The sequence below is a fragment of the Gossypium arboreum genome, chromosome 2, assembly GCF_025698485.1.
Source record: "Gossypium arboreum isolate Shixiya-1 chromosome 2, ASM2569848v2, whole genome shotgun sequence".
In the NCBI taxonomy this organism is placed as follows: domain Eukaryota; kingdom Viridiplantae; phylum Streptophyta; class Magnoliopsida; order Malvales; family Malvaceae; genus Gossypium; species Gossypium arboreum.
In genome coordinates, this window is record NC_069071.1 from 86,931,446 (window position 1) to 86,950,660 (window position 19,215).

General features: G+C 40.6%; 1 non-coding gene across 1 annotated transcript; it reads right to left on the reverse strand.

Annotated features, from left to right (window-relative positions):
• Positions 1–18,483: 18,483 nt before the first annotated feature.
• On the reverse strand, positions 18,484–18,590 carry LOC128289879 (small nucleolar RNA R71). Its single transcript, XR_008279521.1, has one exon. It is a non-coding gene; the product is annotated as a small nucleolar RNA R71 (small nucleolar RNA).
• Positions 18,591–19,215: the final 625 nt, after the last annotated feature.

The window sequence follows — 19,215 nt, forward strand, 5'->3', positions numbered from 1 at the left end:
TCGAGATGATGTGAGCCGGTCTAGAGGCTTTTCGGGCTTTTCTAGACGAGGACGCGATCGACCCCCTGTGACCACACGAGTCACTTCGATCGCCAGTGGTGGAAATGATCGCCGAGAGAGGGCGGAGTGTCAACATTGTGGCAAATGGCATTCGGGGAGCTGTTGGTTTCGTGATCACTCCTGCTATAAGTGTGGATCGGCCGACCACTTTAGGAAGGATTGCCCGAGGATGCTTGAACAGAATGTGAGTCAGAGTGGAAACTCGGGTACTACCATTTGCTCGAGGTAGGCCACCTAGAAATATGGGCAATGTCATTGGCGGTCGAGAGGATCTAGAGATGCTACCATCGGATCCGAGGCTCGTGCTCTGCGAGGACTTATGCCATCTGCCGCGCGCGAGGATCTTTGCCTCTCGGATGTCATTACGGTACTTTCACTCTTTTCAATACAAATGTGATTGCTTTGATTGACCCTGGTTCTACTCATTCATATATATGTGAAACCTTAGCATCCAAAGAAGACTTGCCTATCGAGTTCTTGAGTTTGTAATTCGGGTATCAAACCCTTGGGTCATTACGTGCTTGTCAACAAAGTGTGCAAGAAAAGTCCCCTAGTGTTCCGAGGTTCTTGTTTTCCGTGAACTTGATGCTTTTGCCGTTCGATGAGTTCGACGTTATTCTTGGTCCGGATTGGTTGACCATGCACGATGCGGTTGTAAATTGAAAGAGCAAGACTATCGATTTGAGGAGCTCGAATAACAAGATAATCTGGGTTGAGTCTACGGACTTAAAGGAGTTGCCGGTATGTAATATCGCCGATGTTGGCCCGAAATATGTAAGAAAAGGGGCGAAGCGTACCTTGCGTCGTGCTTTCGATGACAAGGAATCGTAAAAGAAACCCGAATCTGTGCCGTGGTTTGTGAATACCGGATGTTTTCCCGAAGAATTGCCGGGCTTACCACTGTTCGGAAGTAGAATTTGGCATCGAATTGGTACCGGTACCATTCCAATTTCGATAGCTCCGTATCGTATGGCATTAACGGAGTTAAAGGAATTGAAGGTCCAATTGCAAGAATTGACGGATAGAGGTTTCGCTCGACCGAAGTTTTTTTTCTCCATGGGGCGCACCAAGTATTGTTTGTGAAAAGAAGGGCGGAAGCATGAGGTTGTGCATCGACTATCGTCAACTCAATAAAGTGACGATAAAGAATAAATATCTGTTACCACGAATTGACGATTTGTTTGATCAATTAAAGGGAGCCTCGGTGTTTTCAAAGATAGATTTAAGGTCGGGTACTATCGGTTGAGGTCCGAGAATCGGACATACCCAAAACCGCTTTTAGAGCGAAATACGGTCACTCTGAATTCTTGGTGATGCCGTTGGGGCTCACTAATGCCCTCGGTGTTTATGGATTTAATGAATAGAATTTTCAGACCATACTTGGATCGGTTCGTAGTTGTATTTATCGATGACAATTAGGTCAATTCGAGAGATGAAACCGAACACCGAGGCTAGTGTTGCAAATCTTACGAGATAAGCGAGTTATACGCAAAGTTCGGTAAATGTGAATTTTGGTGAAAGAGGTTAGTTTTTTTGGGGCACGTGGTGTCGCGATCGGGTGTCGTGGTGGACCCGAACAAAATTTCGACCATAGTCAATTGGAAACCTCCAAGGAATGTTACGAAGTTTGGAGCTTTTGGGGCTTCGGATACTATCGACGATTTGTGAAAGGTTTTTCGATGATAGCTGCGTCGATGACGAAACTACTCTAAAAGATGTTGAGTTCGAGTGGTGGAACATTTGTCAAGAAAGTTTCGATCGACTAAAAACTTGTTTAACCGAGGCCCGGTGCTAGTACAGTGAGTCCGGTAAAGAGTTTGTCATATCTGATGGCGCATCCTTGCTTGGGTTAGGTTGTGTGTTGATGCAAGAAGGTCGAGTTGTGGCTTACGCGTCGAGACAACTAAAGCCGCATGAGAGAAACTATCCGACCCATAACCTTGAACTAGCGACCATAGTGTTCGCCTTGAAGATATGGCGGCATTACTTGTTTGGAGAAAGGTGTCATATTTATTCGGACCACAAGAGTCTAAAATATTTGATGACTCGTAAGCGATTTAAACTGCGACAAAGACGTTGGCTTGAGTTGTTGAAAGACTATGAACTCGGCATTGATTATCACGGGAAAGGCCAACGTGGTGGCCGATGCTTTAAGTCGCAAGGCCTTTATGCGCTTTGAGAGCGATGGATGCTCATTTATCCGTTTCACCCGAGGAGGTGCTAGTAGTCGAATTAGAGGCCAAACCATTATTGATTCATCAAATACTTGAATCTCAAAAGGTCGACGCTGAATTGGTCGCTAAGCGAGCCGAATGTGTTTCGGATGAAGAATCGGAATTTCAGATTGACGACAATGACTGCTTGACGTTCAAGGGTCGATTATGTATTCCAAGGATTCGGAACTTGTTTCGATGATTTTGAGCGAGGCTCACATGAGTCGAATGTCAATCCACCGGGTAGTACTAAAATGTACAATGACCAAAGCGCCAATTTTGGTGGCGGTATGAAATAAGACATTTCTGAATTTGTTTCAAGGTGTCTGATATGTCAACAAGTGAAAGCGGAACATCAAGTGCCATCGGGATTACTTCAGCCAATCATGATACCTGAATAGAAATGGGATCGAGTGACAATGGATTTTATATCTGGATTACCAGTGTCGGCAAGTAAGAAAGATGCGATTTGGGTCATTGTTGATAGAGTGACCAAGTCTGCTCATTTTATCCTGTCGCACAGATTTTTCGCTCGATAAATTGGCGAATTATCGTCTCCCAAATTATTCGATTGAATGGGGTGCCTATTTCTATCGTGTCGGATAGAGACCCAAGATTACGTCGCGATTTTGGAAAAAAATTGCAAGAGGCTTTGGGTACCAAGTTGCATTTCAAGCACCGCCTTTCACCCCAAACCGATGGTCAATCCGAGCGGATAATTTAGATACTTGAGGATATGTTAAGATGTTGCGTCCTCGAGTTTAGTGGTTCATGGGAGCGGTATTTGCCGTTGATTGAATTTGCTTACAACAACAGCTTTCAATCAAGTATTAAGATGGCACCCTACGAGGCCTTGTGCGGTCGTAAATGCCGACGCCATTGTTTTGGTGAGCTCGGTGAAAGCAAGATTTTCGGGTGGATTTGATTAGGGATGCTGAGCAGAAAGTGAAAGTAATCCGTGAAAGTCGAAGATAGCCTCCGATCGTCGGAAGTCGTCACGCGGACCTAAAGCGTAAGGATATCGAGTATCGGTGGGTGATAAAGTGTTTCTCAAGGTATCGCCTTGGAAAAAGATACTCGATTCGGTACCGTAAGGGCAAGTTGAGCCGAGGTTCGTTGGGCCATATGAGATATCCGAGTGAGTCGATCCGGTGGCATATCGTTTGATTTTGCCCCCGAACTCGAAAAGGTTCACGATGTCTTTCACGTTCGATGCTTGACGCTATAGATCCGATCCATCGCACGTGATTAGTCCATCGAAATTGAAATTCAAGCTAATATGAGTTATGAGGAAGAACCGATTCGTATCCTATCACGAGAAGTGAAAGAGTTGTGAAACAAGCGGGTTCCGCTAGTAAAAGTGTTATGGCTCAAGCACGGGATAGAAGAAGCTACTTGGGAGACCGAGAACTCTATGAAAGAGCGATATCCAAACCTATTTACGGTAAGATTTTCGGGGACGAAAATTTCTTAAGTGGGGAGAGTTGTGACACCCAAAATTGACCCTAGTCGGAAGGTGGTCTCGGGACCACAAAACCGAGGCATAAAAATAATTAAAATTTATTTTGATGCCTATAATATGTGTGCTCATGTATGACATTTTATGATGATTGATTTAGTGTTATAAGGGTGAATTCCACAAGAAAGGACTTAGTAATGAACTTTGAAAGTATGATAGGAAATGTGTGATGACTAATTAAAGCATGCATGCAAAATAATGGACTTGCATGTCAAATTCCCCTTTTATAGGTGGTGGCCGGCCATGACAAGGGAGGATGGGCTAAACATGTCATGAAACATGTTTTGTTGGTGCATTAGGGTGAAATAATAAACAAAGGTGTATGGGTGATAAAAATGAAAAAAAAATGTGTGTGAGTGTGGTAATCCCCCATTGTCGTGAGTTGTAGAGAAGGAAAGAAAAAATTTTGTTCATCCTTTCTTTGAGCCAAAACTAAGGAAGAAGGAGGATTTTGCTTCATGCTTGGTTTGGAAGAGATCTAGAAGGAGATTTGGCTAAGTTTGCATCAAGATTAAGGTATGTATGAGGTTGTGTTAGGAGTTTCATGCATGCTTTGGTTGCTAACTTGATGTGCATGTTAGCCATGGCTCAAATCTTTGTTAAGCCATGGAAATGGTATTTGGCCAAAGTTGTTATGGTGATAAAGCCATTGCATGCTAAGTGTGAAGCTTGATGATGATGCATGCAATGATGGATTGTCTACTCTTGAGTAAGATTTTGAGTTTTCTCTTTGTTTTATCATGATTGAAATTGAAAAGGAGCATGATTGTCATATTCGCCATGATGCATTCTTGAGCATGATTCATGCTTCTTGCATGTTAGTTAAAAATTTGTGTTTTGGATGGCTATGGACACCTTGAAAATTCGCCATGCTCATATATGCATATATATGATTGCACATTATGTTTGGTTATGAACTAAGTGATGAATATATTGGTTTAAAGAAGAAAATGTGGAAGAATGCTTGTGAAATTGCAAGCACAATTGACCTAGCACACATATAAGTGCTTGATGCTATATTATAAGTTTTGAGCCACAATGTGCAAAGCATTAATTAGTAAATTGCATGCTGTTTTGTGAGGTATTAAGTGCAAAATTGACCTCAACATGTACATGAATATTCGGCCTTGGGTAGCCTATTGAAGGCCTTAGCATTTCCTTGATGCTCAAATAAATTGTATTGAATTGCTTGATGTAGTATAAAATGTGCATGACCATTGTGTATTCAAGCTAAAGAGTGGCCATATGACCATTTAAAATCCTTGTCATATTCGCCATAAGCAAGCACAATGAGGTTTTAATAAATTGAATTTGTTTGAATTAGCTCAAGAGCTAAGAGGGCCACAATTGGACAAGGGGAAGGAAAAGGTGATCGAATAGCCGAAAAAGCCGTTCGACAACATCCGAGGTAAGTCCTCAAGAAGTGACCTTACTTGAATTATGTAAGATGAAACATGGATGTGTATGATTATTGATCATGTGTGTATGAGTATTTGAATTCCACCGGGCTAAGTCCGGCGAATATGCTAATGATTATAATTGTGTTTGAGCCTTAGTGCTTGAAAATGAAATATGTATGTCCAATGATTATTGATGTATGTGTGCATGAGAAATTGAATGATATCCGGGCTAAGCCCCGAAGACAATTATGCTGAAATTTATATCCGGGTTAAGACCCGAAGGCAATTGTGCTAGTAGCTATATCCGGGCTAAGACCCGAAGGCATTCGTGCAAGTTGTTAAATCCGGGCTAAGACCCGAAGGCATTTGTGCAAATCGTGATATCCGGGTAAAGTCCCGTAGGCCTTGGTGCGGGTTACCATAACCGGGCTATGTCCCGAAGGCGATTGAACGAGTACCGACATCCGGATAAACTCCGAAGGTATGTGATTTGAAAATTATGAGCTTGCTGGAAAATTTCAGCTAATGCACTTGTGAAATTTCCCAATGATAAGGTAAGTACGGTGTGTGCTTTGCGCGCTAGGAGTAAGAGCGTATGAATATCCGCTCCTATGATGGAGCGAGTTATCGGCCTTAATGAAGCCGTTATTTGTGTATGAACATAAGAGTTGGGATGGTGAAGTAAGTATGATTATGTGAATGTGCATTAATGAAATGATGCATTTAACTATGTGAATGTATTGCTGTAATTAGAGTTGATTATATTCCTTGAGACTTACTAAGCATAAAATGCTTACTCCATTGCTTTGGCTCTCGGTTTTCTAGATTTCGCTCGATAGCAATCGGATTCGGGATCGTTGAAGTCAAGTCATCCACACTATCAAGCCTCCATTTTGGTATAAATTTTGGTTGAACTTGAGATGGCATGTATAGGACTACCTCTTGTTTGTTAAATATGTTGTAATGTAAGTATGTACGGCCATGCGAAAATGGCTCGAAAAGGAAGCATGAACTTAGACTAATTGTGGTTTGTATGTATATATTTGGTGTCATGATGTGGCTATGGATTGGAAATGGGAATGTTGGTCATATGATCAGCCATTGGCATGGTTAAAATGATCATATATGAACCTATGTATGGCAAGACTAGTTGGTTCATGGAGACTACCAAATAGGTAAGACCTACCTTAAAACAGATGCTGCCAGCTGCAGTGGCGTGAATGTGAAAATCACCAAAATTCATAGGAATGGAATTAAATAGTGAATAAGCTATGTAAATGAACCTTGATGAGTCTATTTTCTTATGGAAGAAACGAAATGGTCATAGGAGTTACAGGTTAAGAGATATTAAAGCTATTGTGAGACAGGGCCAGAATGGTTTCTGGGTTCCCTGTCGCAACTTTAAAATTTACTATAAATTATCCAGAAAGAATTAGGCGACATACCTTATATGTACAGATTCCATTTTGAGTATAGTTTCATTTGAAACAAACGGCACCAGCATTAAAGGCCTGTACAGAGAGATATTCAAGTTATACCGCGCGAAGGTCAGAGCAGTCGATCCCTGTAACATGGGTGACTTTAACTAATAAACTGTACTAGTTGGCCCGACCAAAAATTCTAGAAATAAATCCATGGATGGATATATGAGTCTAAATTCAGGGAAAATTTACGAAACCAGTTTCCGAGTTGTGAAACTCGAGATATGATTTTTAAGGCGACGGTGATGCAGTCTTCCAGCCTGACTGGAAATGTCAAATTGGTGGGCAAACCATGTGAACTTGGCTTGTTAACCCCTCGTGTCCCATAACAAGCAATGGTCTCGGGTTCGGGTGTTACAATTTTATTGGTATCGAGCCACGGTTTAGTCGATTCTAGGACTACCGTGATGTGTTTGGGGTCTAGCTATACATGCCATTAAATGATGAATCGATAGTGTGGGGATTTCGACAATTTGATTTTGTGTTTGTTATTAGCAATGGATCCCGATCCCAACCGAAGCGATAGCTGATGGTGTGGAGAGTGTGGCGCCTGCTCCCACGCAAGGGACAGCGCCGGCGGACTCTCAACCTATGGCCAGCAATCTTAATGACGAGGCTAGGCAAGCCTTTTATAGTGTGATGAACGAATGGTTCAATCAATACATTTGAACCAACACGGTTGTTCCACAACCTCCGTTCCGACAAATGCAACCCCAAGACCTACAATACCTCCGGTGATCGACCAAATAAGGTCAAGTAAGCCCCAATCGATAGGATTCGAAACACGGGCCACCGAATTTAAGGCTACGGATGATGATGATGCCGAAGCGAGCTGAATTTTTGGTTAGATAACACTATCCGGTGCTTGATGAGCTATCCTGTACACCCGATGAGTGCTTAAAGTGTACCATCTCCTTGCTACGTGAGTCCGCCTACTATTGGTGGAGTACTCGACTTCGTGGTGCCTAGAGAGCAAGTGACTTGGGAATTCTTTCAAACCGAGTTCTGAAAAAAGTATATCGATGTAGATTTATCGACCAAAAGTGGAGGGAATTTCTTGATCTTAAGCAAGGTTCTATGTCCGTTATCGACTACGAACGAAAGTTTGTGAGGCTTAGCCCGCTGCGAGAATGCATTTCGTCCGAAGCTATTATGTGTAAACGCGAGGATGGGCTGAATGATGATATAAGGATGTTTGTTGGCATTCTCGAGATACGAGAGTTGAGTACTCGTTGAGCAAGCTTGTAAAGTCAAGAGCTTAGAAAGGAGAAACAAAAAGTCGATGTGGAGGCGGAGAATTCGAAAGAGGTCCCGGGAAAGTCTCTTCAACAAGCATCGAAGGATTTCGAGATGATGTGAGCCGGTCTAGAGGCTTTTCGGGCTTTTCTAGACGAGGACGCGATCGACCCTGTGACCACACGAGTCACTTCGATCGCCGATGGTGGAAATGATCGCGAGAGAGGGCGGAGTGTCAACATTGTGGCAAATGGCATTCGGGAGCTGTTGGTTTCGTGATCACTCCTGCTATAAGTGTGGATCGGCCGACCACTTTAGGAAGGATTGCCCGAGGATGCTTGAGCAGAATGTGAGTCGAGTGGAAACTCGGGTACTACTACCATTTGCTCGAGGTAGGCCACCTAGAAATATGGGCAATGTCGTTGGCGGTCGAGAGGATCTAGAGATGCTACCATCGATCCGAGGCTCGTGCTCTGCGAGGACTTATGCCATCTGCGCGCCGAGGATCTTGCCTCTCCGATGTCATTACCGGTACTTTCACTCTTTTCAATACAAATGTGATTGCTTTGATTGACCCTGGTTCTACTCATTCATATATATGTGAAACCTTAGCATCCAGTAAGACTTGCCTATCGAGTTTACTGAGTTTGTAATTCGGGTATCAAACCCCTTGGGTCATTACGTGCTTGTCAACAAAGTGTGCAAGAAAAGTCCCCTAGTGTTCCGAGGTTCTTGTTTTTCCGGCGAACTTGATGCTTTTGCCGTTCGATGAGTTCGACGTTATTCTTGGTCTGGATTGGTTGACCATGCACGATGCGGTTGTAAATTGAAAGAGCAAGACTATCGATTTGAGGAGCTCGAATAACAAGATAATCTGGGTTGAGTCTACGGACTTAAAGGAGTTGCCGGTGTAATATCGCCGATGTTGGCCCGAAATATGTAAGAAAAGGGGCGAAGCGTACCTTGCGACGTGCTTTCGATGACAAGGAATCGAAAAGAAACCCGAATCTGTGCCGTGGTTTGTGAATACCGGATGTTTTCCCAAGAATTGCGGGCTTACCACTGTTCGGGAAGTAGAATTTGGCATCGAATTGGTACTGGTACCATTCCAATTTCGATAGCTCCGTATCGTATGGCATTAACGGAGTTAAAGGAATTGAAGGTCCAATTGCAAGAATTGACGGATAGAGGTTTCGCTCGACCGAAGTTTTTTTTCTCCATGGGGCGCACCGGTATTGTTTGTGAAAAGAAGGACGGAAGCATGAGGTTGTGCATCGACTATCGTCAACTCAATAAAGTGACGATAAAGAATAAATATCTGTTACCACGAATTGACGATTTGTTTGATCAATTAAAGGGAGCCTCGGTGTTTTCAAAGATAGATTTAAGGTCGGGTACTATCGGTTGAGGGTCCGAGAATCGGACATACCCAAAACCGCTTTTAGAACGAAATACGGTCACTACTGAATTCTTGGTGATGCCGTTGGGGCTCACTAATGCCCTGCGGTGTTTATGGATTTAATGAATAGAATTTTCAGACCATACTTGGATCGGTTCGTAGTTGTATTTATCGATGACAATTAGGTCAATTCGAGAGATGAAACCGAACACCGAGGCTAGTGTTGCAAATCTTACGAGATAAGCGATTATCATAAAGTTCGGTAAATGTGAATTTTGGGTGAAAGAGGTTAGTTTTTTTGGGGCACGTGGTGTCCGTGATCGGTGTCGGTGGACCCGAACAAAATTTCGACCATAGTCAATTGGAAACCTCCAAGGAATGTTACCAAGTTTGGAGCTTTTGGGGCTTCCGGATACTATCGACGATTTGTGAAAGGTTTTTCGATGATAGTGCGTCGATGACGAAACTACTCTAAAAAGATGTTGAGTTCGAGTGGTGAACATTTGTCAAGAAAGTTTCGATCGACTAAAAACTTGTTTAACCGAGGCCCCAGTGCTAATACAGTATGAGTCCGGTAAAGAGTTTGTCATATCTGATGGACGCATCCTTGCTTGGGTTAGGTTGTGTGTTGATGCAAGAAGGTCGAGTTGTGGCTTACGCGTCGAGACAACTAAAGCCGCATGAGAGAAACTATCCGACCCATAACCTTGAACTAGCGACCATAGTGTTCGCCTTGAAGATATGGCGGCATTACTTGTTTGGAGAAAGGTGTCATATTTATTCGGACCACAAGAGTCTAAAATATTTGATGACTCGAGCGATTTAAACCTGCGACAAAGACGTTGGCTTGAGTTGTTGAAAGACTATGAACTCAGCATTGATTATCACCGGGAAAGGCCAACGTGGTGGCCGATGCTTTAAGTCGCAAGGCCTTTATGCGCTTTGAGAGCGATGGATGCTCATTTATCCGTTTCACCCAGGAGGTGCTAGTAGTCGAATTAGAGGCCAAACCATTATTGATTCATCAAATACTTGAATCTCAAAAGGTCGACGCTGAATTGGTCGCTAAGCGAGCGAATGTGTTCGGATGAAGAATCGAATTTCAGATTGACGACAATGACCGCTTGACGTTCAAGGGTCGATTATGTATTCCAAGGATTCGAACTTGTTTCGATGATTTTGAGCGAGGCTCACGATGAGTCGAATGTCAATCCACCGGGTAGTACTAAAATGTACAATGACCAAACGCCAATTTTGGTGGCCGGTATGAAATAAGACATTTCGAATTTGTTTCAAGGTGTCGATATGTCAACAAGTGAAAGCGGAACATCAAGTGCCATCGGGATTACTTTAGCCAATCATGATACCGAATAGAAATGGGATCGAGTGACAATGGATTTTATATCCGGATTACCGGTTTCGGCAAGTAAGAAAGATGCGATTTGGGTCATTGTTGATAGACCGACCAAGTCCGCTCATTTTATCCTGTCGCGACAGATTTTTCGCTCGATAAATTGGCGTAATTATCGTCTCCCAAATTATTCGATTGAATGGGGTGCCTATTTCTATCGTGTCGGATAGAGACCCAAGATTACGTCGCGATTTTGGAAAAAATTGCAAGAGGCTTTGGGTACCAAGTTGCATTTCAAAGACCGCTTTCACCCCCAAACCGATGGTCAATCCGAGCGGATAATTTAGATACTTGAGGATATGTTAAGATGTTGCGTCCTCGAGTTTAGTGGTTCATGGGAAGCGGTATTTGCCGTTGATTGAATTTGCTTACAACAACGCTTTCAATCAAGTATTAAGATGGCACCTACGAGGCCTTGTATGCGGTCGTAAATGCAAACGCCATTGTTTTGACCGAGCTCGGTGAAAGCAAGATTTTCGGTGGATTTGATTAGGGATGCTGAATGAAAGTGAAAGTAATCCGTGAAAGTCTGAAGATAGCCTCCGATCGTCGAAGTCGTGACGCGGACCTAAAGCGTAAGGATATCGAGTATCGTGGGTGATAAAGTGTTTCTCAAGGTATCGCCTTGGAAAAAGATACTCGATTCGGCCGTAAGGGCAAGTTGAGCCCGAGGTTCGTTGGGCCATATGAGATATCCGAGTGAGTCGATCCGGTGGCATATCGTTTGATTTTGCCCCCGAACTCGAAAAGGTTCACGATGTCTTTCACGCTTCGATGCTTCGACGCTATAGATCCGATCCATCGCACGTGATTAGTCCATCGAAATTGAAATTCAAGCTAATATGAGTTATGAGGAAGAACCGATTCGTATCCTATCACGAGAAGTGAAAGAGTTGTGAAACAAGCGGGTTCCGCTAGTAAAAGTGTTATGGCTCAAGCACGGGATAGAAGAAGCTACTTGGGAGACCGAGAACTCTATGAAAGAGCGATATCCAAACCTATTTACAGTAAGATTTTCGGGACGAAAATTTCTTAAGTGGGGAGAGTTGTGACACCCAAAATTGACCCTAGTCGGAAGGTGGTCTCGGGACCACAAAACCGAGGCATAAAAATAATTAAAATTTATTTTGATGCCTATAATATGTGTGCTCATGTATGACATTTTATGATGATTGATTTAGTGTTATAAGGGTGAATTCCACAAGAAAGGACTTAGTAATGAACTTTGAAAGTATGATAGGAAATGTGTGATGACTAATTAAAGCATGCATGCAAAATAATGGACTTGCATGTCAAATTCCCCCTTTTATAGGTGGTGGCCGGCCATGACAAGGAGGATGGGCTAAACATGTCATGAAACATGTTTTGTTGGTGCATTAGGGTGAAATAATAAACAAAGGTGTATGGGTGATAAAAATGAAAAAAAATGTGTGTGAGTGTGGTAATCCCCCATTGCCGTGAGTTGTAGAGAAGGAAAGAAAAAATTTTGTTCATCCTTTCTTTGAGCCAAAACTAAGGAAGAAGGAGGATTTTTGCTTCATGCTTGGTTTGGAAGAGATCTAGAAGGAGATTTGGCTAAGTTTGCATCAAGATTGAGGTATGTATGAGGTTGTGTTAGGAGTTTCATGCATGCTTTGGTTGCTAACTTGATGTGCATGTTAGCCATGGCTCAAATCTTTGTTAAGCCATGGAAATGGTATTTGGCCAAAGTTGTTATGGTGATAAAGCCATTGCATGCTAAGTGTGAAGCTTGATGATGATGCATGCAATGATGGATTGTCTACTCTTGAGTAAGATTTTGAGTTTTCTCTTTGTTTTATCATGATTGAAATTGAAAAGGAGCATGATTGTCATATTCGCCATGATGCATTCTTGAGCATGATTCATGCTTCTTGCATGTTAGTTAAAATTTGTGTTTTGGATGGCTATGGACACCTTGAAAATTCGCCATGCTCATATATGCATATATATGATTGCACATTATGTTTGGTTATGAACTAAGTGATGAATATATTGGTTTAAAGAAGAAAATGTGGAAGAATGCTTGTGAAATTGCAAGCACAATTCGCCTAGCACACATATAAGTGCTTGATGCTATATTATAAGTTTTGAGCCACAATGTGCAAAGCATTAATTAGTAAATTGCATGCTGTTTTTGTGAGGTATTAAGTGCAAAATTGACCTCAACATGTACATGAATATTCGCCTTGGGTAGCCTATTGAAGGCCTTAGCATTTCCTTGATGCTCAAATAAATTGTATTGAATTGCTTGATGTAGTATAAAATGTGCATGACCATTGTGTATTCAAGCTAAAGAGTGGCCATATGACCATTTAAAATCCTTGTCATATTCGCCATAAGCAAGCACAATGAGGTTTTAATAAATTGAATTTGTTTGAATTAGCTCAAGAGCTAAGAGGGCCACAATTGGACAAGGGGAAGGAAAAGGTGATCGAATAGCCGAAAAAGCCGTTCGACAACATCCGAGGTAAGTCCTCAAGAAGTGACCTTACTTGAATTATGTAAGATGAAACATGGATGTGTATGATTATTGATCATGTGTGTATGAGTATTTGAATTCCACCCGGGCTAAGTCCCGAAGGCGAATATGCTAATGATTATAATTGTGTTTGAGCCTTAGTATGTGAAAATGAAATATGTATGTCCAATGATTATTGATGTATGTGTGCATGAGAAATTGAATGATATCCGGGCTAAGCCCCAAGACAATTATGCTGAAATTTATATCCGGTTAAGACCCGAAGGCAATTGTGCTAGTAGCTATATCCGGGCTAAGACCCGAAGGCATTCGTGCAAGTTGTTAAATCCGGGCTAAGACCCGAAGGCATTTGTGCAAATCGTGATATCCGGGTAAAGTCCCGTAGGCCTTGGTGCGGGTTACCATAACCGGGCTATGTCCCGAAGGCGATTGAAGCAGTACCGACATCCGGATAAACTCCAAGGTATGTGATTTGAAAATTATGAGCTTGCTGGAAAATTTCAGCTAATGCACTTGTGAAATTTCCCAATGATAAGGTAAGTACGGTGTGTGCTTATGCGCTAGGAGTAAGAGCGTATGAATATCCGCTCCTATGATGGAGCGAGTTATCGGCCTTAATGAAGCCGTTATTTGTGTATGAACATAAGAGTTGGGATGGTGAAGTAAGTATGATTATGTGAATGTGCATTAATGAAATGATGCATTTAACTATGTGAATGTATTGCTGTAATTAGAGTTGATTATATTCCTTGAGACTTACTAAGCATAAAAATGCTTACTCCGCTGCTTTGGCTCTCAGTTTTCTAGATTTCGCTCGATAGCAATCGGATTCGGGATCGTTGAAGTCGAAGTCATCCACACTATCAAGCCTCCATTTTGGTATAAATTTTGGTTGAACTTGAGATGGCATGTATAGGACTACCTCTTGTTTGTTAAATATGTTGTAATGTAAGTATGTACGGCCATGCGAAAATGGCTCAAAAGGAAGCATGAACTTAGACTAATTGTGGTTTGTATGTATATATTTGGTGTCATGATGTGGCTATGGATTGGAAATGGGAATGTTGGTCATATGATCAGCCATTGGCATGGTTAAAATGATCATATATGAACCTATGTATGGCAAGACTAGTTGGTTCATGGAGACTACCAAATAGGTAAGACCTACCTTAAAACAGATGCTGCCAGCTGCAGTGGCGTGAATGTGAAAAATCACCAAAATTCATAGGAATGGAATTAAATAGTGAATAAGCTATGTAAATGAACCTTGATGAGTCTATTTTCTTATGGAAGAAACGAAATGGTCATAGGAGTTACAGGTTAAGAGATATTAAAGCTATTGTGAGACAGGGCCAGAATGGTTTCTGGGTTCCCTGTCGCAACTTTAAAATTTACTATAAATTATCCAGAAAGAATTAGGCGACATACCTTATATGTACAGATTCCATTTTGAGTCTAGTTTCATTTGAAACAAACGGCACCAGCATTAAAGGCCTGTACAGAGAGATATTCAAGTTATACCGCGCGAAGGTCAGAGCAGTCGATCCCTGTAACATGGGTGACTTTAACTAATAAACTGTACTAGTTGGCCCGACCAAAATTCTAGAAATAAATCCATGGATGGATATATGAGTCTAAATTCAGGAAAATTTACGAAACCAGTTTCCGAGTTGTGAAACTCGAGATATGATTTTAAGGCGACGGTGATGCAGTCTTCCAGCCTGACTGGAAATGTCAAATTGGTGGGCAAACCATGTGAACTTGGCTTGTTAACCCCTCGTGTCCGACACCGGCAATGGTCTCGGGTTCGGGGTGTTACAAGGAACACTCGATTTTTATTACTTTATCCATTTTACTTTTGCTGCAATTTAAATTTTTTTTCTAATTCTTCATTTATTTTCTTCTAACAAGTTTTTCTAGTTTATGACCAGAAGAAACCTGTCAGGACCATTACTGTTTGATAGTGAGCTAGATCGCACAATTCACAGAAATAGAAGAGAAATAAGGTGAAGCTTACGATACATAGAAGAGCAAGAGGATGATACTTCAACCACAACGGAGGAGATGGCTGAAGACCAAGAAAATCTGCTATCTCCTACGATTGCTGTTAATCAGAATCCTGCTCCGCGCACTATGTATGATTATGCTAAACCTTCTTTGTAACACCCCTTACCCGTTACCGTCGCCGGAACAGGATACAAGGTATTACCAGAACATAACACATACCATTAAGTATAACCGAGATATAAATATGTCATTCAATTTGATAGTGCATCGTATAACATATGTCTTGAACAATATTAGCCAACTTTAATGGCTTGTACAAAGTAGCTGGTCGAGTACTGTAACTAATATTTTAAACCTAGACAAATATGACACGTAACAAAATAATTAAGCCTACTATACATGCCATAATTCAAAACGTTTAGTTCAAATACCCTAAAGTATGATAGTGCGGTAGATCTTCACGATCCTTAACTCTGAGCAAGCCAAGGACACTATAAGACAAAAGAGAGAAACAAAGTAAGCTTATAGCTTAGTAAGTAAGTATGTAAATACTAATTAAAGAATCTAACATGTTTACACAACAATTCAAGTATATCTACTTTAACTTCACTATTCATTCCACTTTGATTAAGCTGTCTCTGCTGCGTCATATTCACTAAATAAATCATAACTCGAGTTACAAAACTCGAAATTCAAATCCGTAAAATTTCCCTGAATCTAGACTCATAAATATTTTTTCTAATTTTTTTCTATAATTTTTGGTTCAGCCGATTAGTACAGTTTATTAGTTAAAGTTTCCCCTGTTACACAGCTCGACTGATCTGACCTCTGTTCACTACGAATTGAATTTCTCTCAGTACACAATTTAAACAACCCTGAAGTATATTTCATTTAAAACTAGTCTCAATAAGGAATTTAGGCATGTAAACTATATTTCTTAATTTTCTTTGTACAATTTTTAATGATTTTTGAAAGTCGGAACAGGGGATCACGTATTCATCCTGAGCAAGTCACATACAATTGTAAATATCTCAAAATATAGAATTCCTTTGCTTGCTCTGTTTCTTTTATATGAAAGTAGACTCATTAAACTTTAATTTCACATCTCATTCAACCTCTAATTATATTCCTCCTATTTTTGGTGATTTTTCAAAATCACGTCATTGCTACCATCTAACAACAGTTTTAATGCTAGTTTCACTCTTTCACACATTCTTTATGCTAACCTCATTTTATCTTATATATGTCTATACCACAAATCATTTTCACCACATTTCATTCACCATAAGTGTAGGTCCAAACCACAATATCACCACAAAACCATCCCGTTGAACAATTCGGATCAATCCTCGATATTTAATGGTTTCAAAGACACACCCCACCATCATACTTCGTTTAGTTCGGCTCTCTTGTACACATGGTGAACACTTAGTACCACTCATGCGACCTAACCGATTTGTCTCGTAGCTCTCTTGTCTACATGGTGTCCTTCACTTGGAATCACGCATGCGACCTAGCTACATTTATCTTTCACGTAGCTCTCTTGTCTACATGGTGTCCTTCACTTGGAATCACGCATGCGACCTAGCTACATTTATCTTTCACGTAGCTCTCTTGTCTACATGGGATACATCTCGTATCACACATGTGACCTAGCTACTACAGGGTGTCTCGTAGCTTTCTTGTACACATGATGTGCACTCAGCATCATACATGTGACCTAGCTACACTCCCTCTATTTCATTCGATCTCTCCGAATGTTCAACCGGGATCTCTCTCTATATATTTATTTCCATTCTTCCAATAGTCGATTTACATTTTAACATCAGCTAGTATATTTATATAATAGGCTGAAATATAAGAATGTACATGAAATTATTGTAATATTTACATACAAACTTACCTTGGTGCAAAATGTGAAAATTTTGCAATTTAGTCCAAAACTTTTTCCTTCCCCCGTTCGAGATCAATTCCGCGTCTTTCTTGATCTATAATAACACATTTAGCTCATTTAATACTCATACTATTTATTTCAATCCAAAATCACATCATGGAAAAATTACATTTTGCCCCTAACTTTTACAAAATTACAATTTTGCCCCTAGGCTCGGGAATTTAATTTCAGCCCTTATTCTTATGTTTTATGATATGCTGAACATTTTTCTCTTCTACAACAACATCAAATTCTCACTCTATCATATAGTTATGAACAATAGGTATTTTTACCGATTATCTTGCTTTTACTCGCTTTCACTTAAAACCGAGTAGCACAAGTTATTTAACATAATTTAAAACGTCATATTCTATCATAAAACATCAAAATACACAAATTTCACCTATGGGTATTTTTCCAAATATGAACCCTAGGTTAAATTATTACTAGCACAAGCTTAATCGAGCTTCCGGGATTCCAAAAACGTAAAGAACATTAAAAACGGGGCTTGGAATCACTTACTATGGAGCTTGAAAATTGAAGAAACCCTAGCTATGGAGAGAGGGAGAATTCAGCAGCAACTAAGGAGGATGATGATCAATTTTGTGTTATTTTTCCCATTTTATTTCATTTAATATCCAAATGACCAAAATGCCCCTCCTTACTAAACTTTCAAAAATTCCTTCCATGTCCTAATTTTGTCCATGAACTTAAAATTGGTCAAATTGCTATTTAAGACCTCCTAATTAATATTCCAAAACAATTTCATACTAAAAACTCCCGGGATGCAAATTTTGCAACTTATTCGATTTAGTCCCTACTTTCAATTTAAGCACTTTAGGCATAGAATTTCATCACGAAATTTTCACAAAATCATGCAATCATATCATAAACCCCAAAATAATTATAAAAAAAATTATTTCTATCTCGGTTTTGTGGTCATGAAACCACTATTCCGATTAGGCCCTAATTCGGGTTGTCACATTCTTTAACAGGAATTGAATCGAGCATAGTTAGACCTGCTGTACCTGCAAATACTTTTGAACTGAAACCTAACACAATTCAAATGATACAGTAATTTGTTCAGTTTGATGGTTTGCAGGACGAAGATCCCAATGCTCACTTGGCAAATTTTTTAGAATTTTGCGACACTTTTAAAATAAATGGCGTTTCTGATTACGCCATTCGCCTTTGATTGTTTCCTTTTTCGTTGAGAAACAAAGCTAAACAGTGGTTGAATTCGTTACCACAGGGGTCAATCACTACCTGGGAACAAATGACTGAAAAGTTTTTATTAAAATATTTTCCATCAGCTAAAACGGCTAAATTACGTAATGATATCTCTTCTTTTGTGCAAATGGATTTAGAAACACTCTACGATGCATGGGAGAGATACAAGGACCTTTTGCTAAGATGCCCTCACCATGGGTTACCACTCTGGTTACAGGTTCAAACCTTTCATAATGGCCTGAATCCTTAGACTCGGTAGATGGTTGATGCAGCTGCTGGTAGAACCATCAATAATAAGACACCTAAAGATGTCTATGAATTTCTAGAGGAGATGTCTATGAATTTATAGAGGAGATGTCACTGAACAATTATCAATGGCAAGTCATGATGACAAAGCCAATGAAAACAGCCGATGTTTATAATGTCGATTCGGTCACCATGCTCTCTAATCAGGTAGAACTTTTGAATAAGAAAATTGATGGTTTTCTTAGTTCTTCACAGGTTCACCCAGTAATGCGGTGCAAAGCAAGTGGAGGTGGATCAAGCAGTTCAGAATGCCCACCTTATGACAACAACATGGAGAACAAGCAGTTAAATTACATGGGTAACAATCCTCGATCTGAAAACAATTCTTATAGCAATACTTACAATGCATGTTGGAGGAACCACCCAAATTTTTCATGAGGGGGCCAAGGAAATCAGAGACCACCACCCCCTCCAGGCTTCTAACAACCACCCTACCAACAAGAAAAAAAGCCAAACCTTGAAGAGATGCTAACAAAATTCATCTCAGTGTCAGAAACTCGTTTTTAGAATACTGAGATAA